The sequence below is a fragment of the Hyaena hyaena genome, unplaced genomic scaffold (assembly GCF_003009895.1).
Source record: "Hyaena hyaena isolate Hyena2069 unplaced genomic scaffold, ASM300989v1 scaffold_142, whole genome shotgun sequence".
Taxonomy (NCBI): Eukaryota; Metazoa; Chordata; class Mammalia; order Carnivora; family Hyaenidae; genus Hyaena; species Hyaena hyaena.
Genome location: NW_024080774.1, coordinates 621,178 through 648,212, shown reverse-complemented (window position 1 = coordinate 648,212; position 27,035 = coordinate 621,178). Strand labels below are relative to the sequence as shown.

The 27,035-nt window shown below is 43.2% G+C and overlaps 1 long non-coding RNA gene across 1 annotated transcript in view; it reads left to right on the top strand.

Moving 5' to 3' along the window:
• Positions 1 to 21,922, top strand: part of LOC120235979 — a 139,835-nt gene extending 117,913 nt beyond the window's left edge. The window contains exon 3 of the long non-coding RNA XR_005529558.1: positions 21,813 to 21,922. This is a non-coding gene — a long non-coding RNA (uncharacterized LOC120235979). The remainder of the gene's footprint in view (positions 1 to 21,812) is intronic.
• The last annotated feature ends 5,113 nt before the right edge of the window (positions 21,923 to 27,035 follow it).

The following is a 27,035-nucleotide window of genomic DNA, read 5'->3' as shown; positions in this document are numbered from 1 at the left end:
TCCCCTTGACCGTGGTGCTCGTGTAAGAGAAGGTCTCAACCCCCTTGACCCTGGTATTTACATAAGAGAAGGTCTGAGCTCCCTTGACCATGGTGTTTGTGTAAGAAGGGCTCAATCCCGTTTACTTTGGTGCTCATGTAAGAGAAGATCAAGAGAAGGTCTCAACCCTCTTGATCCTGGTGCTCGTGTAAGAGAAGTTGTCAACTCCCTGGACCCTGGTGCTCATATAAGAGAAGGACTCAACCCCCTTGACCCTGGTACTTATGTAAGAGAAGGTCTGAACTCCCTTGACCATGGTGTTTGTGTAAAAGAAGGTCTCAATCCCCTTTACCCTGGTGCTCATGTAAGAGAAGATCAAGAGAAGGTCTCAACCCCCTGGACCCCAATGCTCATGTAAGAGAAGATCTCAACCCCCTTGACCCTGCTGCTTGTGTAAGAGAAGGTCTCAACCCCTTTGACCCTGGTGCTCATGTAAGAGAAGGTCTTCACCCCCTGACCCTGGTGCTTGTGTAAGAGAAGATCTCAACCCAGTGACCCTAGTGCTTGTGTAAAGGAAGTTCTCAACCCCCTGGACCCTGGTTCTCGTGTAAGAGAAGATCTCAACCCACTGACCCTGGTTCTCATGTAAGAAAAGGATCTTAACCCCCTGACCCTGGTTCTCCTGTAAAAGAAGGATCTCAACCCCCTGGACCCTGGTTCTCATGTAAGAGAAGGATCTCAACCCCCTGGACCCTGGTTCTCGTGTAAGAGAAGGATCTTAACCCCCGGACCCTGGTTCTCGTGTAAGAGAAGGATCTTAACCCCCTGACCCTGGTTCTCGTGTAAGAGAAGGATCTTAACCACCTGACCCTGGTTCTCATGTAAGAGAAGGTCTTCACCCCCTGACCCTGGTGCTCATATAAGAGAAAGATTTGGATTTGTGTTGATATTTTTGTTTTTCTATGCAGAGAAAAGCTCCAACTGTGAGAGCTTTTTTGTTTCTATGCCCCCAAGTCTCACCCCATGGAAGATTCTCAGTTCCCCTACAGATTTGCTATGGGAGCAGATGGCACCCTTTTTGTGGTTGTTCCACCTGGATCATTCTGGAGTTCTCTGTTGCTACTACACTCTGTATCTGAACGACTGACTTATTTTGTAGACTGTCTTCCAGTGAACACCTAGAATATAGTCACATCTCACCACGTGTACCCCACTGCCCTAAACCAGGTTGCCAAGCAGGCATCAGAACTCACCTCAAGAGTTATGAGGGCCATCTGGTCTACCTGTGTCTACCCTTGTCTTCCTGCGCAGCTACAGTGATTCTATTCAAGTATAAGTCATGATACTTCATGTTCAAGTGTATGTCCTTGCACTTGCACATTAAAGTATTCATCGTAAAGCCCTGTGTGGCTTTCCTCACTCAGCATGAAATCCCGGTCCAGACGGTGGTCTTGTGTGCAGCCACCTCTCAGATCTCACTTCACCTGCCTCTACCTGTCATGAAGAGGTGGAGCCAACCACGGTGCCCTCCCCTGGTGGGCACTCCTGCATTTCCCCTCCCTGGAACATTCTCCCTCCAGGTACCTGCAGTGCTTCCTCCTTTGCCCTGGCTTTCAGAGATATTTCTGTTCTCTGCTTAAATTTCCAGTCACCTCCCCCTTTCCTCTCTGTAACCTGGCCTATTTTTCTTCCCAGTTCTCATTATCACCTACTGTCTTTCTCTCTGATGGTATTTTTCTCCCTCTCCATGTTAGAGAGCACTCCATGACAGCACGGCTTTTTCTGTGTTGTTAACCGTTGTATTCCCAGTATCTGACACTGTGCCTGTTACTTAGAAGGTATGTAATCAATGCTAAATTAAATGAGTGAATGGATTTATTCTTTCCATGAGTAATTGTCTTTAGAGACATGGTTTAAAAGAGAGAATCTTTCAGGAGACATGGTTTAAAAGAGAGAATCTTTCAGGAGACAATACAGTTTTGTTTTTGTTTTGGTTTGAGAAAGAGCAAAGGAAGAAGAAACATCATGAGCACAAAATAGCTAAATGATTGGATGGGCAGCACTTCACAGAATAAAGGAGCTGAGGTGCTCCTCAAATTGTTCATGAAGACGGTGAGACTGTGAAGGGCAAATGCTCTCTCAGGCTCAAGCAGCTACAGGACATCATGACCAGGACTAGAATAGTCTTTGGACTATCCAAAATAGAAACCTACCTCCAAGAGGTAGAAGAAACAGATCCTGTGACGAATGAAGAGTCGAATCCTTTATTGATCGCACATTTACCAGTCACAGTGCTGGACCCTTATGCTTTCTCTCTTAAATGTATTTATTTCAGAGAATGTAAATATAGAGAATGGAATAGACAACCAATGTGTATTTTGTTTTGTTTGAATTTTGGAGAGAGATAGCAGGCAGGGGAGGGGGAGAGAGAGGGAGACAGAGAATCCCAGGCAGGCTCCGCACTATCAGCACAGAGCCCGATGCGGGGCTCAAACTCACAAACCTTGAGATCATGACCTGAGCTGAAACCAAGAGTCAGATGCTTGACCGACTGAGCCACCCAGTTGCCCCATGTTCTGTTTTTTATGAATGGTAAAATGTCTTTGGTTTTAACAGAGAACCTAGGGTTTGTTTATAGTCCAATTTGAATGGGCAAAAATATATTCATTTTTTAACAATGTAACATTGAAGGAATAGCATAAATATTACAAATAAAAATTCAAAGTGATAGCATGCATTAAGGGGAAGTATTTATTTATGATTACAAGAAAAAGAAAATACTGGGTAAACAATGACCAAATTACCACATCACCCCAAATGATCTTTCATAAGGAAAGTTTGAAGTGTAGATGAAGCAAACAAAGGTACTTAAAAGTGAACCATGAAAGGGTGTAGGGAGATTAACCAAGTACCATTTCAATCAGGTCAGCCTCACTTACTGTCATACTGGATGGTGTATTTACATTTGCTCGTCTGCTCTGGGCGGGTGATTTATACGAGTAAGTCATACTTAGTGCCTCTTGCCAACACATTGCCTCCGATTAAAACATAAACACTCCCTCACTCCTGCCCTGTGGTTTGGAAGCTTCATCTTCCTTGGTTTTGAGCAAATAAAATCCTCACACATTATATTTAGACAAGGTTCAACAGTGTATCATTTTCAGTATCTTCCCCTTTGTGGACTCGTCAAACAGGAAGCTTCCCTCCAGCAGCTGGCGCTCTGCCAGATCAAACTCCCCAGATCAAACCCCCCCGTCTCGTATGAGCTCAGAAGACCTGCATCTCCCACCACTACTCCCTGTGGGCAGCTGGTCTCCATTTGCAAGCTCCATCTCTCCTTCTCCACCTCTCTCCCTGCTCTGTGAGGCTTAAATGGCCACCTGGCTGGTCAGTGTCTACTTTCTCTTTTTTTCAAATGTGAGTTGGCTGTTTTGCCATTTGCTTCTTCTCAAAAGCTCGGAATTATCTCAGCTCTCCTCTCCCTGATTCCATACGCCTTTCAGCAGCAAAGTCCTCTTACTCGTATGCCTTAGGTAGTTCATAGTATCTGCTGCTACTTTTCATGTCCCGCTCACAGTTAGGGCTTATCTCCAGACTGGTCACACTGACTTTCTGGCTGTTGGCTCTGCCTCCCGCGTTTCCCCATGCCAATCCATCCTAAATAAAGCCCGGAGAGGTACCTTTGCCGAGGTATTCCTTCCCACTGCCAGTACATTCCAGAGGTCAGCTTGATGTGGACACCTTCCCTCCCCCACACAGGCCATACCAGTCCCGCAGATACCTGTCCATCTTCCAGGGACAGATGGCACGTTCCCACTGGGGTCTTTCTTCCAGCTGTGCAGCACTTTGCAGGGTCCTTCAGAAGCCCCATTCCTGTAGTCCGCTCTCTCCCTGATCTTCTGTTTGTGACCGGCTTATAGTGTCGTCATAACCTACACCACGCTGTGTCCTAGGGCTTGTTTGTCTGCATCACAGGTAGCTACACTCAAAAGTGGTGTGCCCTATATTAGTCATCCTTGTCACCTACCTAGTACTTGACAAAAATGCCTTGTTCATAGTAGCTGCTCAATAAAACATATATTTTCTCTTGACTCCGTAATTAAAGTTTGTTCCTCCCCAAATTACAATATATCCCTGATCTGCGTCTCCTTAATGAAATACCCTGTCTGGTGTTACCATGGCATTAACTAGTGACCAATTTTTTTAAGTTTATTTTTGACAGAGCAAGCTGGAGAGGGGCAGTGAGAGAGGGGGACCGAGGATCTGAAGTGGGCTCCACACTGCCAGCAGAGAGCCCAATCTGAGGCTCAAACTCAGAAACCATAAGACCATGGCCTGAGTCAAAGTCAGATGCTTAACCAACTGAGCCACCCAGGTGCCCCTAACTAATGACCAGTTTAATTGGAGAGTACCTACTCTAGGAAACCAATTTGTTCTTTTTTTTTTTTTTAATTTTAAAAAAGATATTTATTTTTGAGACAGAGAAAGAGAGAGAGAACATGAGTGGGGTAGGTCAGAGAGAGAGAGGGAGACACAGAATATGAAGCAGGCTCCAGACTCTGAGCTGTCAGTCCAGAGCCCAGTGCAGCGCTCGAACTCACGAACTGTGAGATCATGACCTGAGCTGAAGTCGGATGCTTAGCCGGTTGGGCCACCCAGGCACCCCAAAAACCAATTTATTCTAAACTCCACATCTGATCATGAATTCATGTATTCTCTTGTAGATGGGCTAGTTCCACTTTACTCTGGTTCCTTACTAAATAAATTCAGTAAGTTACCCATGAAAACGTCAGACACTGAGACTGGGTAATGATGAGAAATCTGGGGTTTGGGGCACCTTCGGGAACTCCTAAACTACGTCGCATAGGTGGGTCCCTGGGTCAGGATAGCCATGAGGGAACTGATCATTTCCCACCATCGCTCGCTGCTCTGAACCAGGTGTCTCCCAGGAGAGGCATATCTGAAGCCACCGTAAGTCTGACACAACAGGTCCTTGTTGATTAACCACCTGCTAATAGTAAACAGTTGTCTTTGAACTGTTCCGCTTTGGGGTCTGTATTAGTACAGCTCATTCCATCTAACCAAGGGGATCTGATATCACCCTTGACTTCTACTCTAGACTTCTTACCTTATCCAGCCTCTAGCTAGAGAGCAATTCTGATAGGCTGTACCTTCTAGACGCCAAGAAAAGACGGGTTAGTGAAGAATGAAGTCAGTTTCCGAATGAGAAAACAGTCATGAAGTGAGTTATGACCCATTAAGAGAGAAAGTAACTTGTGGACATGAGTACCTTGTTTCTTATCTCACATCTACAGAGTCTTCCTGGCAAGTATGTTTGTATAAGGTGGTCAATAAATCATTGAGTAAAACTTGGAAGAAGATTGCTATTGTATGAAAATAATCCCACAGTTAAGTTGTATATATGAAATAGGATATAAGGTGTATATTCGATTCACCTTTATGAATACCATTATAAAAATTCAGTGATCCGATAACATATAATCAGTTACTGTCTACTGTGTCTAAGAAACCAAACTATAGAAATTCAAGATGATGGCTAGGTCAGCTGCGCAGGTCCACAGATGTAATGATACAGACTCCATTGCTGGATTTGAGAAGAGCCTTTTAAACTGCACAGTTTCCCATTTTGAAACTTAGGATTCTGATTTAGGAAAAAAAAAAAATATTATCAGATTTTCATTCACACACTGTGTGTGTCTCTGTGTCCTTTGTGTGTGTGTGTGCATGTGTGCGCCCGTGTGCATATGTTGTGTTTTGATATCGATATCCCCCCTTCTAAAAATGAAAGATGTAACAAAAACCTTGACTCTTTCTTGAGTGCTTCAGCAAGTAAATATGTTTCCCTGGCCACATCTCCTAATACCCAATTAATCCTCTTTCTGTTCCCCTTTCACGAGTCCTGCGTCCACTCTGCTCATTTTGATATTTTTGTGGATGGACTGAATATTCAAAAAGCATCATCCAATGACACGGATGTTTTAATGATTCGATGCAAGGGAGACAAAGGCAAACTTAGAGAACAACAGCAATCTGTCTCCCTCCACCCCCCACCCAGAGCTGGTGATTCAAAGTACAACCCACGTGAGGGCCCTTCTGTTAGGGTGAAGCAAGATGAGTTACTTCTCTCCACACGCACACATCTCGCAGGAATGGACTGCGTTAATCTAAATGAAGCCAACGCAGGAGATGATTTTGTTTCAAGTTCACTGCCTCCAGCCATAACAAATCCGTGGAAAGTTCTTCCCGGTGATGGGTGTCCTGGATCAGACACTCCATGTATGGATACAGGATTGTAAGTGGGATTCAGACGTAATGAGAGACGTCGAGTGATATGTAAATGTTTGCCAGGGGAGGACAGCATGTTTTATACAATGTAACTATACGCATTTATATATGACTCAGGATGGAGCCGTTACCTCTGGGTCATTTGTACGGGATCTTCCCTGAGGCAAGGATTTTTTAGGCATGGTTTCTACCAGCTGGAAACCATCGCGCTCTGCCCCTCGCACCTCATCTTCCACAGGCGCTCTCCTACTGCCCTTTGCTCCGGCAGCCCCTCCTGGGTTCTTCATGGACGCCTCTCTCTTCTCCGCCCTGAACGTACATCCCCGAACGCTCTTGCCGGTTTCCTCATTCCGCTGGGAAAGCTCAGCGGGGTGCCAGTGCCCACGTGAGTGCGGCCTCGCTCAGCCACTGCCTGTGACAGAAGAGGCTGCTGTGGCGGGCGCCGTGGGGACCCTTCCCCCACGGATGTGCACGTCCGAACTCCCGGCGTCTGTGAATCTGTTACTTGACGTGCACAGGGGAGTCAAACTGGGAGATGGAATTGAGGTTTCTGATCTGCTGACCACAGAAGAGGCAGATCTGTTGAAATCACGGGCATCCTTAGAAGTAGGAGGGCGAGACAGAAGTGGGGTGAGGGCGACGTCCTGTGCGAGTCCTGTGCGAAGAACTTGCCCTGCCCTTGCTGGCTTTGAAGACAGAGGGGCCACGAGCCCAGGGATGCAGGCAGCCTCTGGAAGCTGGAAGAGGCAGAGGGGATGGATTCTCCCCTAGAGCCTCCAGAGAGAATGCAGCTTTGCTGACATCCTGATTTTAGCCCCGTGAGAGGTGTTGTAGACTTTTAACCTCCAGTAATGTAAGACAGTAAGTCTGTGTTGGTTTAAGCCACGGAGCTTCTGGTCCCGTATTGCAGAGGCCATGGGAAACCAGCAACGTCAACTCTTTGATGGACAGGTGGATCGGCCTGCATTATGGACGTGCAGCTGAATTCTGCGATTTCCAAAACTGAGGGCACAGATGGACATGTAGTATTTCCATTGTAGCCATGACCCAACTACCTTGACCCAGGGCGATGTATTTCGGGGGGGGGGGCTGCAAAATGAGGTCCTCCTGGCACTAACAGGGCCTATGTCTGTCAGTTATCAAGTGATGGCTTCTCAGCCACAGCTGCACCCTTCTTTGCTCTGCACCGTGAGGTCTGGAGCCAGACCCTCCACATGGTCCTCTTGCAGTGGCACCGGAGTCAAGAGAAGCACTTTGTATTTTAGAATCAAAAGGAAAGATAGGCGATAGCACCCCTGATACTGTGAAGAGATTGCTCTGGTACGATCTGTTCCCTGTGCTACGGCTCCTTTTCCACTGGCCTCACTTACAGATTTCCTCAAATACTTTTTGTCACTGTAAACCGTGTGGTCAGGACTGCTGGCATACTTTTTCCCCAGAATTGTAAGTGGATTATAAAACAGTATCCGTGCATTTATATGTGTGAATTCCAGAAGATTATTTTCTGTAACTATAAAGGGTCTGTATTCCAAATTTCTAAATCTGAGAAGAACCAAGTGCTTGAAATTAAATACATATCAGTGAAATATTGGCCCAATAAAGTAAATTTTTTTTAATGAAATGCACATTAGTGTGAATGGTGAGTGATGCATGGTCTGACGTTGATGCCATTATATTTATAGCTGCCATGATGGATACCTAGGTGTATCAATGGATAGGATCAGCATATATATATGTAAGGCCACAAGTCTAAACGTCTAAACCAAACTGACTCCATGACAGGCTTTAAGTTTCCCCTCTGAGCTAGAAGGCCTGAGTTTCAGCTTCCCCAAAACTATCAGGCAGTGACACATTGCCCAAGGCAGGAGTAACCACCCTTGCAACACCCAATCAGGAAAGGCCAGCGACCACCCTCCACATTACTAAGGGAGAGGCCTGGAGATAGAAACTATAGATAGGATCCTGTTACCTAATGTTAAAGTTAACCCTTTAGTCACCGAACAAGACCCTAGGCTCGCTCTGTGATTGGTTGAATTTAAAAGGTACTCTAAATGTTGTAATTGGATCCCGCCAAAAGTAACGAATACTCTAGACAATGTGTATGGTCAAACCCGCTGTCAGTGATGTTGAATAATAATGATTGGATCACTGTTCCCATGTCACAACTTCTGTAACTCCCCCGTCTCAAACCCCATAAAAACCCTACTCTGCCCTTGTTTGAGGCTCTCAGCACGGACCCATACACTGGTGAAGTCTGTGAGCCCGAGCTTAAGCCCGTAATAAAGCCCTTTGCCTTTGCATGCGTGACTCGGTCTCCCTGGTGGTCTCTGGTCGGTGAGGATACTGCGATCTGGGTATAACATATACACCTATAACTGATAGAGTTATAACTCTGATAGAGAGTGATGTCATATACTTTCTATAGAATCTTTCGTTTTTACACATAAAATTTAATTTGGAAACAATATATTTAGATCAAAGCTGCCTTATATGTTGTAGTTTTCAATATTTCTGTAACTTGTATAGTATTTCTAAGCATAGAATGCATCAGATTTGCAGGTGAATATTTATTTGATGTAGCCAAATTAATGCAAATGCAAAATAATCATCTGTCTTTTAGAATACACTCAATGTTTGGACTTGAGGCTCCAAAACAACAAATGAAAAACGCAGGGGGGCGGGAAGAGGAAAGCTTTTACGTTATCAGTAGGGGAAATGTCATTAGAAACAACTCAGAGGTGGTTAATTAATTCACAAGAGTAGCTTTTTCCTGCGCCTCAAGGATTCAGAAATACCCACTTTGAGAGAAATCTCTGCTTCCCCCGTGTTGTCAGCTCTGTAAGCAGAGAAATGTCCCTTCTTTCCTCTGCAGCTTCACGCAGGATTTGTGAATGGTGTTTTTGTTTTAACAGGCTCTAATTCAAAGATTATAGTAGATTTTTCTCTGTACCCGCCTGTTCTGGAGGAAGTTTACCTCTTTGCTTTCAGACATCTAAGGACTACTTTTTCACACCTCCATTAGGAAAACATAATGGTATCCAAAGGAGAACAATTCTTTATGTTTCGGGTCTTAAGTTTCTAACTCAGCCCATACTCAAGAGTGGCTTTCTGGATTAGAATTCTGTCAAATCGGCCAGTTTGAAAGGACAGCTAATGAAAGCATGCTAGTAATGTTCACAACAAATTAAAAAAAAGCGAATGAATACCCAGTCATCTTCCTAATTGAATGGTTCCTACTGTTCGCTTATCTCTAGGCCATTCAGCCTTTGTCAATGGGACATTTGTTTCCATCTTTGTTTCCTTAAAGGGCTTCCGTTCTCTCCACACACAAGGATCCTTGCTGTTGGCCACTGGGGTGTGTCCCCACTGTAGCGACCTTTAATGTAGAAAGGATGGAAGAGCAAAACCTCCTCTGAAGGTGAGGGCACCTGGGTGGCTGGATTCCTTAAGCAGCCAACTTCAGCCCAGGTCAAGATGTCTGCCCCTCGCCCGTGTGGCATAGTCTCTCTCCCTCTCACAATCAGTAAATTAAAAACAAAACAGGAATGACCACCCTTGGTTATGAATGACACCCGGAATGAAAACTGGATTTCCCCTGGATTTCCCACAAACTTGGGGCCTTTCCATGAGCATGGGGCTCCTTTGGGCCTACTAAGTGCGCTGGTGGCCACCTCTCAATGTGTGCATTTCTCGTTGTTCCTTCCTCACTTGAGAGAGACTGGCCAGTAGACAAGGCTATTCCCAGTGTCTGGGCCAGTCGGGGACTGAGTTTGCAGGTTATATGAATCCCCTGCCCTGGGGGCCAATCACCCGTTTGTCCTAATGGACTATGAAAAGCCAAGATTTTCCTTTTGTGAATTTGCCTTGAGTCAGAGAAACAAAGGAAGGTAACTGAAGACACTGCGGTGCCTCCAGGCTGCTTGGATTCGGGTCTGTTAGGTGGAAGAAGGATTAGACACACATTAACTCTTGTTCTTCTCAACAAACATTTATTTTGTTTTTACTTTAAAAGGCTTTTAATGTTTATTCATTGTTAAGAGAGAGAACAAACAAGGAGAGGGGCAGAGAAAGAGGGAGACATAGAATCTGAAGCAGACTCCAGGCTCCGAGCTCTCAGCACAGAGCCCGACGTGGGGCTCGAACCTACGAACTGTGAGCTCATGACCTGAGCCGAAGGCAGATGCTCAACTGACCAAGCCACCCAAGCACCCCGATTCTCAACCAACATTTAAAAACAAGTGTGCCCTTTTATGCCCTTGGTATTCTTTGAGACGGTTATTACGGTTCAGTTCAAGAGTGAGCAGTTAATGAAATAGAACCTCCACTTCGTTTCTGCTAAACTCCAAGGTATTTGCAATGAGCTCCTCGTCCCAAAAGGAGACCAAGAATTTAATGGCTCCCCACAGGTAGTTCAGTGGGGGCATGAGTGAGAAAGGGGAGTGAAAATGAAGCACAACACAGGGAACAGTGGATTTCCAAAAAGCGAGGTGCACGTGAGGCACAGCCCGGCAGTGTCCGTCCCGGGAAGGGTTCCCTTACCAGGTTCATTGTTTCTCAGGTGTGTTTGTGTAGCAGCAGCATGCCGTGGTCAGCAGGAATTCTGCCTCGGAAATATAATTACCAGGATGTGACAAATGATGGAATGCATTCAGATGATAAAATAGCATCTGCTAAGATCACTTTTGGCAAGGTTCCCGGCTTTTCATTACTTAAGAAAAATAATGATGTGTTAGTCATTGTGAAGCAAGAAGATTCAGAGAAAATGTTAATAATGACTCAAGTGCAATGCCGTCATATTCATCTGAGAACACCCAGTGATGAATTTTCTTGGTCCCTAATCAACTTTATCTTGTCCGTCTTAGGTGCAATTTTACAGTTAAAAAGAAAAAACACCTTGTTTTTTAAGTATAAAGTTTACTACTAGCCAGTAAATTCCTTTTATGGTTGATTCCTCATCATGTGGGGATGTGACTCAGTGAAGGGGTAAATAAAAAGGAAACACATCTGGCAAAATGGATGTTTTACAGAAACATACGCATACAGGACAGTGTGGACTGAAGATTCGGGGGCAGACACTGGGAGATTCACGTTTTCAGAACGGTGTCCGGCGTGGTCAACTGCCTGCACCAACTCTGGGTGTTTTCCCGTTCTCCCAACTCAGTGCCAGAACTCTGAGCTTTTCCTCCCTAAGTGTTGAGAGTTGCCAGAGGAAATGCAAGATACCGGTTAGATCTGAATTTCGGATAAACGGTGTTTTCAGTTTACACGCAGGATATGCATCTTCTGAATAATGAGCCACTGTTGATCTGACGCCTAAATTTAGTGATACCCTGTATTTTAACTTGCCAAATCTGGTAACCCTGGAGGCATTGCATACTTGTCTATGTATGAACTTACTCGGTCGGTAAAAACGAAGGGAGTTGATTTGCACTCAGCATCGCAGCTGCTCAGTATGCAGGAAAACATATTGCAAGGGCATTTTTTTTTTTTTTTGAGGAAAAAAAGTCATATAAGTTTGGGAAACAGCACATATTATAATTCATTCTGGAAAATTGAAAACTTACATTAGTATATCAGAGTCTGTAAGAATTACTAAACTTTTTTTTTTTTTTTAAATGTTTTATTTATTTCTAGGAGAGAGAGAGAGAGACGGCGTGAGCAGGGGAGGGTCATAGAGAGAGGGAGACACAGAATCCGAAATAGGCTCCAGGCTCTGAGCTGGCAGTCAGCACAGAGCCCGACGCGGGGCTCGAACCCACGAACCGCGAGATCATGACCCAAGCGAAAGTCGGACGCTCAACCGACTAAGCCACCCAGGCGCCCCAAGAATTACTAAACTTTTAAAAACTGGTGGGGCGCCTGGGTGGCTCAGTCAGTTAAACATCCAACTTGAACTCAGGTCATGATCTCACAGCCCATGGATTCGAATTCCATGTCGGGCTCTGTGCTGACAGCTCAGAGCCTGGAGCCTGTTTCAGATTGTGTGTGTGTGTGTCTCTCTCTGCCCCTCTCTCTGTCTCAAAAATAAACATTAAAAAGCAATTGTTTAAAGCCAAGATTGTGTAATCTTATTTTCCAGAGAACCGGATTTGTTGTCTTCATTTGGAGGAGGGGGTGGGAGGTAATTAGTCTTTGTGTGTGTATGTGTGTGTGTGTGTGTGTGTGTGTGTGTGTGCGTGTGCGCGCGCGTGTGTGTATACATCCATGAGAGTGCTTGTACATAACAGGCCTCTCTGAAATACAGGAAGTAGAAATGAATATGAATTCTAAGATTGTCATTTCTGTGGTTTATTTTAACACAACATTGTAAAATATCCAGTGCCCCTAATTTATATTTTACCATGAGTCTCCTGAAATCTTCACATTCAGTGTTGTTAAAGGGGGACGAAATGTTCTCATGTGCCTTTTGAGTCATTCTCCGCACTCATAAGACCTAGTGAATATTAAACCTGTGCGGAAGATTACGTACAATATCTAAGTGAGAATATCTGCTCCTGAGAACATGCTGATCATTTAAAGTGCTTCTAAGGGACAACCAAGTGTGACTGCTGAGAACACTCAACTCTCCCTTTCTCTTCCTCTCTGTCTCTACCTCTCTCCCCCCTTCTTCTCCACTTCCTCCTCTCTCTTACCACTATCTACAACTTCCTTCTCTCACTCCTATTTCACTCCTTCCTTCTAATTACTTTACACTCAACCTGTGGATAATGGAATTCATGATTTCATGGCCTTTTCTTTGGCCTGATGTTTGGGTGTTAAAATAGATCAAAACACAGCCTTGAGAGATACACAGAATCCAATCATTGGCCACTTGGATGATTCTAAGTGTGTTGGGTCCTCTAACAAAGAATCGGTAAAGAATCGAGAGTAAAATGAAACACTTAATTCATACGTTATGCTGGTGAAGCAACTAGAACGAGGTGTTGTCATTTCAAACCAGAGTCGGAGATTATCGGTAACTCAGATCAAGTGTGCAGATTGTGAGGCCACATACATACTGTGGGGAGGATGCAGTGTGTCTCCAAATGCATGAGGGATTAAAAGGAACACGTAGAGAGTATCTGTTCTGTGTGCGTGTGCTCCACACCTCACATTAAATCCCTACTTGCTGAGAGGACACCCTAACATGCTGAAGCAGATAAATAAACTCCCGAGCTAGCGTGAGCCCCCTCAGAGCGCGTGTCCCTTACCTGGCAAGCTGAACACCAAGGTTACAGATGCATTGTAAGAACCCAGAGTACTCAGACCCATTTCGCACTGGTTTAGGCATTTAATCAGGGCAATGCCCAATAAAAACGTGAACGTCTTCATGTGCAATTCCAGTGTGAAATCTATAACTGAGCACTGGATTTAAGATGAAAGGCATAAAGGCATTTTTACCAAGTTTGCTGATGATCATGGAGTTTTTGAGAAATGAGATTTCATAGGTTTATAAGTTTTATTTCATTTACAAAAATCATTCAACTTCTTAGAGACTTTGTTAGAATTTCAGATTCACTTGAACGATTTACATATCCGTTTTATGAATGTTCCAAATATTGTTCTGTTGAGATTTGTCTGGGGAAGGTTGACTCTCAGGACATCATACATCAGCCGTTTGCATTCAGACCCTATTTTTTTCTCCAAGGTTATCAAAGGTCTTCATCTAGCCATGCCAAAGCCAGGACAGGAAGACCTGTTCTTGCTTGCTTCTTTCTTCCTCCTCAGCGCCCCCTCGCCCCCCATCCCAACTACACCCATCAGTTACCCTCCATTGTCCCACAGGTTTTCTCCGGATTTGTTTTCCCTTGTCTCCATCCCCTTTCTCATTCCCGGAGATAGAGTTACAGCCTGATAACCTAGCTGGGGCCCTAGTATTGTTCTCTTCCACCCCGTGCACAAGCAGAGACCAGCCCCCAGTGTCTGAAACACAAGTCAGATCACGTTAGGGCGCTTCCAGTTTATCGGATCCCCGTACGCATCCTGAACAACGTCACGCCTCAGATGCCAACTTGGCCCTTCTGCAGTGGCTGCTCGGGTTGGCACCATTTATCTGTCTTTCCCGTCCCTGAAAACATACCTTTTGAGAGGACATGTCTTGCTCACTGTTACATTGTCTGTACTTTGCACAACACTTGACATGGGAAATGTGCTCCATAAATGTTGGACACGTTTATGAGTTACAAAATGACTGTTTAACTGATAGACCTGCAACTTTGATGTTCCTGGTTCTTTATTCATATCAGCCACTGGTTCTCAACTGGGCATGATGTTGCTCTGCAAGAGACATTCACCAGTGTCTGCAAACATTGTCGATAGTCCCAGGGTAGTGGGGTGGTGACCATGGCACTGAGGGCAGTGTCTGCAGACATTGTCGATAGTCCCATTGCCGTGGGGTGGTGACCATGGCACTGAGGGCAGTGTCTGCAGACATTGTCGATAGTCCCATTGCAGTAGGGGTGGTGACCATGGCACTGAGGGTAGTGTCTGCAGATATTGTCGATAGTCCCATTGCCGTGGGGTGGTGACCATGGCATTGAGGGCAGTGTCTGCAGACATTGTCGATAGTCCCATGGCAGTGGGGTGGTGACCATGGCATTGAGGGAGCAGAGGCCAGGCGTGCTGCTGACCATCCTGTAATGCACAAGGCAGTTCCTCATGACAGGCATCCAATGCTGTACAAGGCAGTTCCTTATCTGAGGTGGGGTATCAATACTGCTGGGGTTGAGAAAGTCTGATAGACAGTAATGGTAAAATATAGTCTTGAGTGGATTCCGTTCAGTTGTTCACCACCAACAAAGCAGTTTATTTTATTTCCTGTCTTCTCCATACTTTATAGGTGCTCATTCAGTTGAACTTTCAGTGTGCAATCTGTTTTTATGCCCAGGGGTGAGTGTGGAGAATTAGCATAAGTATTATATCACTTTATATATAGCTCTTCCTTGAACACTGAAATGCATGGCAACTGTGTTCTCTGTTTCTTATTTAGATTTATAAGCAAAATAGGTTCTGCTTCATTTGTGAAGTACACTGATATTAAACGTATACAGAAATAGTTATCACTTTAAGAAGTTTTCCTTTGTGGGTAACTTATTAGATGTATTTCAGGATTGTGAATTCATTTATAAAAGTTGAGGGGGGCTCAGCAGTCTAGAAAAGCACTACCAAGGCAGGTGAAAAATGGTTGCTGTACCCATGCACATTGGTGCTCAGGATAAGGCATAAAACAGCAGGTTAATTGAGAATAATTGGTTGCCTAGCAGCAGTGTGGAATTCAACAGCACTGGCCCGTTTGTCTGGCCTGAGTGATTGAGAATAAGCAGCCTCGGAGCCACACACACCAGCATGGAGACTCAGTTCGTGTCAACAGCATATAGATGACTTATCACCAGCTGATCAGAGTTGTATATGTATGCCAACCACAGAAATCTAACAAACCGCTTTCTTGAAACGGAAAATCTTACCAGGGTCACTCCTTCAAATGAATGGGGGCAGAGTCTGTTGGAATTTGTTTTCTGTGAGAGGCAGTCAAAACTCAGCTGCATTTCAGTCTGTAGATTTCTAGGACTGATGGAGGCAGCGACCCAGTTCTTATTGAAATCAGAGCCTCCATACTCCAGAGCTGCTTCTGAGCGGAGGACTCAGCCCATGATTTGTTTACTTAGGCTGCCATTAAGTTGGTATAAACTCACCTTCCTGGACTTTTCATGGATTCTCCTCTGTGATTACTACCCCATCACTAAGTTGGTGGAGCAGTTTCAGCCTATATGAGTTTTACGGCCAAAGGAGGTGCTCAGAATGTAAGTAATTAAGAAGTGGAGACATTTTCATGCTGTTGAGTCGTGATTGAGGAGATTAGCTGCTTAACTCACTGAAACCCTTGATATGCAGCAGTGTGGCATTCCATAGACATAGACGTGTGTAGGTATGTGGATAAATATTTATACAAGAGTGGGCTCTGCATTTCTTTTCTGTTGCTGGTTTCTGTGAGCTGCCCTGAGGGTGATTGATGCTTTCCCCGTGTACCATATATAGTAACAGCACAGACCTGATCCACCTGCAGAATAAAACAGGGCAGGCCTCTTGTTGAGGCCACTTCGTGTAGTCACTGTTCTCCTGCATATCTCATACTGCAAAAATAGAAGTCTAGACTGAGTCCTGCTGCTTCTGTATTCATTTCCTTGATGGAGAGGATAGATGATCTCCAGTGAATGACATAGATCAATGTGGGTGACCATGGGTGGTTTGGTAATTAAAACTCATGAGCACTGCACCATTTGGGAATTCATTAGACAAATAGTGTGGGGATGAAACCTTGTCAAGCCTAATTGCTGCAGCTGCTTTGATTTATCTGAGGAAAGTCTTCTAACTTTTGGAAAAGGTGAAAAGAGTCAGGTCTTTGGAAGTCTCATGGTCTGGTTTATTCTCACCTTTCTGAAGTGTGATAAATCCTTCTCCCTCTCAGGTGAAGTGAGAACAACAGGCAAACACAAAAATATGTTGGCAGATTATCTGAAAAGAGCCGGGTTCATAACATTTTTTTCATACCACCATATATTTTCAATTTCTGTTGAGTGCTAAGAATGTTGTGGGAGAAAAGCAACTGCATGTTAAGTATTAAGTCCTGAATCCAGGTGGAAGTCTCCATCCAGTTGCCACCATCTTGAATGCCCAAATGGATGTTACATTCTTTGTATTCATGGGTTATATATCAAACCAGCTACAGGTAGTGTGATAAGGTCCCCTCCCTAAGCAAGGGGCAAAAAAAAAAAAAAAAAAACCCTCAAGGCAACCTGGCTATATGCATATATGACATCCCTCATATGCATATATGACATCCCTCATGACCTTGTAACATGAGACCACTTAATCAGATTGTGTGTTTGTGTGTTGCCATATTTGGCAGACAAAGAAGTAGGAAATGAGTAAAAAAACTACACCACATGACCTTTGGACTCAGTTCTTTAGGTATGAACCCAACTGAGCTAGTGCCAGCACTAATAAAGTTGTTTAACTTTAGCCTCAATGTCACGACTCTGTGTGAGAATCCTGCTACAGTAGTAATTGTATATGTATACATATATACATTCACACATACACATTAGGAATTTAAACCACTCACTCACTGGGACACCAAAGGTTGTTTTTTTGTTTTTGTTTTTGTTTTTTAAAGAGAAGGTACGAGTGGGAGAGGGGCAAAGAGAGAGAGATCCACAGAATCGGAAGCAGGCTGCAGGCTCTGAGCTGTCAGCAGAGTCCAAAGTGGGGCTCCAACCCAGGAACCATGAGATCATGACCTGAGCCGAAGTTGGATGCCCATCCAACTGAGCCAACCAGGTGCCCTGGGACACTAAAGTTTTTGAGGCTTCTCTGTCGTAGTTAACAGAAATTTACCTTTACCATGTAATTTCAGATGCCAAAACACCCACTGATAAAGGACAGAAGCAGGACGCCTTAGTGCTCTGTTTGTTAACATCCACCTCTTGATCTCAGCTCGTGTCTTGATCTCATTATCGTGAGTTCAAGCCCCACGTTGGGCTCCGTGCTGGGTGTGAAGCTTACTTAAAAAAAAAAAAAAAAAAGAGAGAGAGCAAAAGCAATTTTTACATACCATGCAAGCTTTGAGGAGATTGAACCACATATGTTAATGGTATGAAGTGCCCATGCATTTGGTACACAGACAGGACGTAGTAGGCTTATTTCCACACGACTGGCAATGTATCCTCTATGTGTGGCTGTCTAACCCGTTGGGGGAACTGATGTCCTGGTCTCTGCATCTGTCCTTTTGCTTCGGCTGGGCCACTTAATCCTGTATGTTAAGTTTAACCGCCTTCCATCTTTAAGACCATTGTGGGACTTAGTATAAAGTCCTCAAGGTTTTGTGCAAATGATATGATAATCAGATTGTGTTATGTCACTCTCTTGTGACATGGCACCTGCCTTTTCTGGTTCTGATGACCAGATCCATGACCTGTGACATCACTGTCCTCCCTGAAACCCTAAACTGCCAAACTTGGAAGTCTCCCAGACCTTGGCTTCAGGAATGCCAATCCTAGTAATGATCATCCAAATGTGCGTGTGGATGGTAAGGGCTTGAAGTTGAAAAAGAAGGAGCAGTGGGCCCTTCTGAAAGGTGCCCTTGCGTAGCTCCCTTACCCCTGGGTTTGAATTTGTTTCGTTGAGCTCATCTTAGAGCCTGCCCTTGGTGGTGGTGCTGTTGCGGGTGGGGAGAGGGGAGGGATTCAAAGCCTAAGACTTTGAGACTCTGCTGTATGATGCGTCTCCATGCCCCAGTCCCCTTTCTGCCGCCTCCTCCTCCTCCAGTGTGCCGTTCTACATTGACCTCTGAGACTCTGGATGCCTCTTCACCAAATGATATTAGTTGGTGCAGTAACCTGAGTTTCCATGGTGCATCACGGGGCACCTGGCTGGCTCAGTTGGTTGAGCGTCTGGGTCTTGATTTTGCTCAGGTCATGATGTCATAGTCACATGGGATCCAGCCCTGTGTTGGCCAATGCTGTGTTGAGCGTGGAGTCTGCTTGAGATTCTCTCTCTCCCTCTGCCCCTCCCCCACTCGCACTCTCTCTTTAAAAATATAATTAAAAATTCTTTTGAATGTGGCAAAGGTTGAACAAGCAGTAAGTGGCAAGTGTGAATGTACACTCCTGATTGATCCATTCCAAAGCCTAAGTGTTTAACCTTGATGCCCATCCACCATCCTTCCGCTTAACTCCTGTTAGCTTTCCTTTGTGCACCTGACTGACTTACCCATGGACCCATCTTCTCTGTGTTGAATTTGGCTTCTATCTATCTAGGAATTTTAGCAGCTCACCTCCAAATGGGCAGGGTTGATTTCTGGTTGTCACCAGTCTGATGTCACCTATCCCACCATTGACAGCCACACCATGCCTGAGTTCTGAGATAGAATGCGATAATCTCTATTTCTTTACCCAGGGTGGGGCCGGGGTTCTAAAGTACACTTTGATGGAGAATTTTCACTGAAATAGGTCTTTTGTGGCCCCTTGAATCTAAGTGCATGAGTTTGTCATTTTCCGGTTCTGCAGTATTCCTATCACATATGTGGAAGTACCTAGGAAGGCACTTTCCTTACTTCCTATAAATAACTCCATAAGATTCAAACACACTGGAAAATTTTCACCAGCATCTTAGGGTTTCATCCAAGGTCATCATTCTCTTGCTCTTAATGCCTCATGCTTATGCAAGTCATATTATCACTACAGGTAAAATTTCAGTGCACAATAAAACACTACTCCAAATACTAAACAACACTGTATATTGTCATGGGGTGGGTTTATTAGGAAATTTCCAGCAGTCCATTTGTAAATGGTTGGTTGAATTCAGAACACTTTTTCTCCTATAAATAATGTTGTAAATCCTAGAAGCATTCCCAGGATGTCGTATAAATAACTACTAAATCCAAATGTAGCTGTATTAATAGTATAAGAAGAGTCCATTTCTTCCATTTCCAGTAACTAAACCATGTGTTCTAAATATGAACATTATTTTGAGTAAAAGATGCCTGTACTTTAACTGAAAAACAGTTTATTTGAAGCCAGTTGGGACATGATCCTCTCCTCTATGGTGTATTAAATGGTTCCATCCCACTTAGTCAGAGTGCTGTGACTGTGCTGTACTTAGGCACTCACATCTGGAGATGCAAAGGGCACTTGCCTAACTGAAAACAGTGCCATTTAATTTCATCACTGTGCCCAAGCGTTTTTAATTTGTTCTCATGGTGAAGTAAAAATATGCTAATCTGCCAGGTGAAAACGTAGTCAGATTCAACAGTATTTTAATTACTTACAAGGAATAGAACCATCTTTCCACCTTTGTCGAATGAGTTCTTGAAGATACTTTCGGTGAATAAGGGCTGTTCTGGCTCAATGCTGTCATGTGACCACATCTTCTGTTGTAATGTTGTTGACCAGTCATCCTCACAAGGTGGTGGTCAAAATACTAACCTGCTTAAGTTTTGAGAATGAGTTTGCTGTACTCTGGCCTCAGGAGATGTTAAAATGCAAAACTAGGGAGTTTTATCGCATTTGATAAATTAATACCTCTGCACCTAAAAAAAAAAAAAAGCTGTTACTTGTAAGAACATTTAAAACAATTTCTTGGGGCGCCTGGGTGGCTTAGTCAGTTGAGTGTCCGACTTTTGCTTAGGTCATGATCTCGCGGTTCGTGGGTTCGGGCCCCGCGTTGGGCTCTGTGCTGACTGCCAGCTCAGAGCCTGGAGCCTGTTTCAATCTGTGACTCCCTCTCTCTCTGACCCTCTCCTGCTCACACTGTCTCTCTCTCTCTCTCTCCTAGAAATAAATAAAAAACAAAAAAAAAACCAAAACTGTTACTTGTAAGAACATTTAAAACAATTTCTTAATGTTTGTTTATTTTTGAGAGAGAGAGAGAGAGAGAATGAGTTGGGGAGGGGCAAAGAGAGAGGGAGACACAGAAACTGAAGCAGATTCTAGGCTCTGAGCTGTGATGTGCGGCTCGAACCCATGAGACATGAGATCATGACCTGAGCTGAAGTCAGAGGCTCAACCGACTGAGCCACCCAGGTGCCCCACATTTAAGAACATTTAATGGTGTTCCAGCATGGTCAGAGCAAGTGAATATTCAAGTTATTTACGTTTTATTTCACCTCCCGTCTTCGTATCATGCCATGCCTTGAGGTAGTTCTTTCCGACAAAAATTGTCTTGCACTTAATATGAGCACAGCTGTGGGGCTGATCAATGGCCAAGAAGCCTTATTAATTATTTCTGTAGCTGTTTGGTTTATTTTTGTAACATCAGCATCTTTTTTTGCCTATATTGAACTAGTAACTAGATCCAAGCTTCAGCAAGACAAAAAAGAATGCTTCAGAAGCTCTTGACCAGGGAATTTGCTGTGGGTCAAACTCAGTAATATATTGTGTAAAGAACAGTCTGCTTTGTCAAGTGTGTAAAAGTCCCCGGTAGAAAATAACACACACACACACACACACACACACACACACACACACACACACAGTTTGGCTACATTCACAGTTGTAGGACTGTACCCAGCTCGCTCCTACTTTTCAAAGTCACAGAATATATGCTGCTGCATCTGTACGTGCGCACAACAAACTTTTCAAGTAAAGGTCAGTGCACACGTGTCTGAATATGCAAAGTAAATGTTTTCATTTTTCCATTGAAATACTAAGGTGTATATAGTTGTAGAACATTAGTTTAAGGTTTTGATTTTTCATTCTGAGAAAAACTATCTTTAATGTGACTTTTGGGTCAAGAGGTTTATTTAATGAAAACAAGGAGGGATAACGAGGCAGCAGTGACCTTTCTGTGAAGTGTTGGTCACGTCTGATCAGCATCTCCTGATGAATGAATTTCCCACCTTAAGAGGTGGCACTGTGTGTACTTCTCTATCATTTTGGGGGATGGTAGAGGATGAAGTGACCCAGCGCATGCAAATGCATTTTGAAAATACAGGCTGAGAGAAAAAGAACAATACGTATTTTATAGTTACATCTCTTTTGGTGGGCCTGCAGAGAAATGGAGACCATGAGTTCCGGTGCACATGTGGGAAAATCACACCAGCCGAGATAAAAATCTTCCTCTTGGAGCCTGCATTACTGAAGACACTGTGAGGAACTATACAACATAGAGGTAAATAGGACACGTAAAAAATAAAAAGCCAAGAAATCAATCAATAAGAATTCAAAAAGCAGAGGGGCGCCTGGGTGGCTTAGTCGGCTAAGCGTCCGACTTTCGCTTAGGTCATGATCTCGCGGTTCGTGGGTTCGAGCCCCGCGTCGGGCTCTGTGCTGACTGCCAGCTCAGAGCCTGGAGCCTGTTTCAGTCTGTGACTCCCTCTCTCTCTGACCCTCCCCTGCTCACGCTCTCTCTCTCTCTCTCTCCTAGAAATAAATAAAAATATTAAAAAAAAAAAAAGAATTCAAAAAGCAGAGAAGTGCGGCATTGGTAATACGGCAGAGGTAATTATGGGTTGAAGGCAGCCATTGCTGGAGGGTTCAGAGGAGAAGGTGGCTGAGGATGGGAGACTTCCCGAAGGTGGGGTTGGACTTCAGCCTTGCAGGAGGAATAAAGTGTGTGGATTCCGTGCAGGTTGGATAGACATGTTCAGAGGGGAAATAGCGAGGCAATCCGATTTCACACGTGTAGGACATGCTGAAGGTTTCCCTGCCAGCACAGATGGTAGGTTCACCATCACCTACCTCGTGTCCCACGGGAAAGCTCCATCACAGAGAAGCCACTTAGCGCTGATCGCTGTGGCGTGTGCCTTACCAACTCTATGTAATTTAATTCCCACAGAAACTTCCCGAAGGTTTAGCATCTACCCTTTACAAATTTGGGCACTGAGGGAAACAATAATAATTACATTCAGTGGTATGCAGTTAATGACTTGAAGGCAGCCCTGTCCGTCTCCACATCTCCATCGATTCTGCCGCTGCTGCTCTGCTGTGGCTTCCTCAGCATCACGTGGATGGCTCAAATTAAGCGTGGAGCTAGGACCTGGTCTTCTGCCTCCCATTCTGGTGCCTCTAATGTTCCATCCCCTTGACTGTTCCTATGTAGGGACTTCTCTGTTGGCTAAGTACTTTCACAGATCTTGTCTTATTTTAAAAAATAAAACTCCTTCCCGAGAGTTGGATCAGATAAATATGCAGAGAGAGATATGGAGAGAGAAAGAATTTAACCACATCAGCATTGCTAATTGCCTAGCTGCTTGGAGAGTTTGGTATTTTAACCTAGAGCTTCTGACCCCGAGTCCCTTGATAATTCTGTGCTATTGATTTATTTTGAAATGAGTGATCTTAGGGTGTCTTATTTGGAAACTTAATTTGCGTGCACTCTCTGTGATAAAAATCAAGAGAGTGTCAGATACAACGGAAAAACCGGGAGAAATGTATACAGATTGGCCAAAGTCACCTTGAACTCAGCAATTCAAATATTCTCCAGTAGATGTAGGATCTCCAAGCAAACATACAGAACAGCTTCATCAGTGGGAGAAAATGCTCTGAACACCGCGCACTTGGAGAAGGACTGATCTTGGGTTCATAGCATTTCTCTGCCCTGCCATGAGAGGCATCATTTATAGTCACGTTGCACAAGAAGATGGTTATTCCAGTTTACAAAAAAAAAAGATGTGATTTTTTTTCCCCAGATTTCAAACATACCCTTATTCTTTACATGTAAAACATTCTCCAACACATTGTCCTCTGATTTTGGTGGGGTGGGTAAAATCTTGGTCACTTAAGAACTGTCCAGAAATCCTGCTTTTCCCATTACTTTCTTCTAGGGATTTTAAAGATTTTTGCCTCACCTGTTTTCTGACCATTATTTGTGTCTCTCTGTGAATCTGAAACTCATCTTTGGTACCTGTGCTGCCTGAAAATTGTAGTCACATCTTAGGGTATTGCAAAACAAGACACAGTTTCATAACTTTACCTATTTTTTTTCACTTTTCACTTGGCGCTTTCCATATCATTCCGTACCTTGTCATCATCTACCAGAACTAAAATGAAATATATTTGCATTGTTGATTCTTCATAAAAATATTGTTTAAATCCAAATCTGAAGCTTTGAAGGAAGACTGCATGTTAATAAATAGAATAGATCGGCTTAAATTTCTTGATGATCCTAAAATGTAAATGTTTAATTCCTCACTTAATCTTACAGGCTGTCTAAATCTCTATAAACCCCTTGAGAGAAGAGGCACATATTACATATAATCAGGGAGACTTAAAATAGTGTTTACTGTTGAGCATCAGGATTTCTTTTGCATTTCTTTTTGCATTTCCTGAATAGCAGTGTGATTATGGAACCCAAATTTAATTTGTCTTCAATGTCAACAGTTAAGAACATTTTTATCTACTATCTTTCTGAATCAGGGGCAGTATGATACATCATTTCCTTTTGGATCAGTTTATTTTTAAGATATTATTATTGTTCAGGGCACCTGGATAGCTCAGTTGGTTGAATGTCTGACTTCGACTCAGGTCACGATCTTGCAGTTTGTGAGTTCGAGCCCTGCGTTGAGGTCGGTGCTCACAGCTCAGAGCCTGGAGCCTGCTTTGGATTCTGTGTGTGTGTCTCTCTCTGCTCCTCCCCTGCTCATACTCTCTCTCTCTCTCAAAGAATAAATAAACATTAAAAAAAGATATTATTATTCATAGTTAAATGATTTTAGATTAAACATGAGGTTGAAACTGTATTCATTAAAACAGTGACTGAAAAACACATCTTTTAACCTATAAGTAAAATTTCATTCCATTCACAACTGTCATGATGACTTAACCTTGGATAGTAAGTCTTAATTTGATATGACATAAATGCATTTAATTCACTATAGATCAGTGTCTATTTTTAAAGTAAGTGAAGATAGTAAGCAGTTTTCTAGTACATGAGGCTAAAGCTACTTTTTGTACAAGGGCATTTTCTGCATTGATCCTTATTTGAAATTGACAGAATGTCCACATTTTTATCAGTAGAGGAAGATGATGTGTGACTTCTAAGTGCAGCAAAACCTTGAAGAAAAAAATAACTTACATTAAAGCAGATAACATTCTGGCTAAGGAGAAGAAAGAAATTTTACTATTAAAAATTCTTAAAAATTACTAAATTTGCTTTGCAAAAAGTCAATCAGTTTTTTTTCTCCATGATTGCTCGTGATAGAAAAAAAAATACTCTGCAAAATTTAACTGTACACTGACCCCAAATTATTCTGAGTCTCTCTTCAACTTGTAATGTCAAGGAAGATGTTGAAAGAAATTAGATTATGCCTTACAAAGTTTATGCTTAATCCAAGTGAGAAGAGAAACACATTTGCACTGTATCAAGTTAATTTCCATACACAGGATACTGTACATTAAAACATTTAAGAAACTGTGAACAATTTTTTATTAAAGTCAGATGCTTTAAACTCTGGGGTGTCAGTCTTTCAACATCTGAACTACTACTACAGGAATATCAGAATTATTCTTTCTGTTCTTACATTCACATTATCATATTGGGTTCTTCCTATGTACTACAGATTAGTAAATGTCAGCCCTTTGCTGAATTCAGTTGGCTACCTGTTTTATTGGAACGTATCCTAGGTTATTTATTTACGTGTTGTCTATGCCTGCCTTTTGCTGCAATGGCAGAGTTAAATAGCTGCTTACGTGGCTTGCAAAGACCAACATATTTACTATCTCACCGTTTACTGAAGATATTTATAGATCCCTAGTATGTATCAGTATATGTCATTTTTATAGGATATGCAGGAAATTTGTAAGAGAAATACAGTTGATGGGTCGCCTGGTGGCTCAGTTGGTTAAACATCTGACTCTTGGCTTCGACTCAGGTCATGATCTCAAGGTTCATGGGATTGAGCCCTGCCTCGGGCTATGTGCTGACAGCATGGAGTCTGCTTGGTTTCTCTCTCTCTCTCTGCCTCTCCCCTACTCTCTTTTTCCAAATAAATAAAAAATAAATAAACAATTTTTAGAAAAGAAGAAATACAGTTAATTTATTAAGCTCAGGATTGCACTACCTGGGGGAGCATAATTTTGTTCTGGTCTCTGCTAAAAAAAAAAAAAGTACAAAAATCTATTCATGGTTGGCTCTGAGAAGCCTGAGCTTAAAACATTGATAGCTAATATATATTACTATTTGACACTGATTTCATTTAGGCTGTGTAGTGCTCTAGCATACAGTGCTAACATTGTCTTTTAAAAATTATTGCAATTAAAAATTCATTATACTTAATGTATGGATGTGACAACCAAAAAACTATTGTATTAAAAATAGAGTTTTAAAGATAGAATGGATTGCGGACCCAACCTGATCCTTTTTGCAGGAGAAGAAAACATGCTGGAAGATTTTATTTTTCCTTTTCACTCTCACAGTGTGATTAAATAATAACTCATTGAACTGCATTTAAATCCTGTGTCAACTACTATTTATATTTCTTTGCCTCTGATCTCAGCTGAACATATTCCTGGAAGTATATGAAAATATTTCAGTATTGGTCCAACTGTCAATGAATCCAATGTGAAGGTTTACAGACACATTTTTTGGTATTTGGCTGATCTTCTACCATATTGTTTCTTCTTACTTTTTATATTTCTCCTGATGGTAATCTAAAAATGAATGAAGCATGCCCTGTGTTATCAAGGTGGCTAACTTTTTTTAAAATTTCTTTTGATGTTTATTATTCATTTAAAAAAAATTAAATGTTTTTTATTTCTGAAAGAGAGAGACGAGAGAGAGAGAGAGGCAGCATGAGCAGGGGAGGGTCAGAGAGAGAGGGAGACACAGAATCAGAAGCAGGCTCCAGGCTCTGAGCTAGCTGTCAACACAGACCCACCCTGACACGGGGCTTGAACCCATGAACCATGCAATCATGACCTGAGCTGAAGTCTGATGCTTAGCTGACTGAGCTGACACCCAGGTGCCCTGAAGTTTATTCATTTTTAAGAGACAGAGACAGAGTACGAGCAGAGTAGGGGCAGAGAGCGAGGGAGACAGAATGTGAAGCAGGCTCCAGGCTCTGAGTTGTCAGCACAGAGCCTGACGTTGGGCTCAAACCGACGAACCATGAGATCTTGACCTGAGTCGAAGTCAGCCGCTTACCCGACTGAGCCACCCAGGCGCCCCAAGATGGCTGTCTTTAGCAATGCTCATTGTGAGGTCTCAGTGCCTTTGTTTGTGTTTACAGTTCCCTTGGCACCAGTTGGTAACCTTGGCTTATCTCAAGTAAAGGGAGA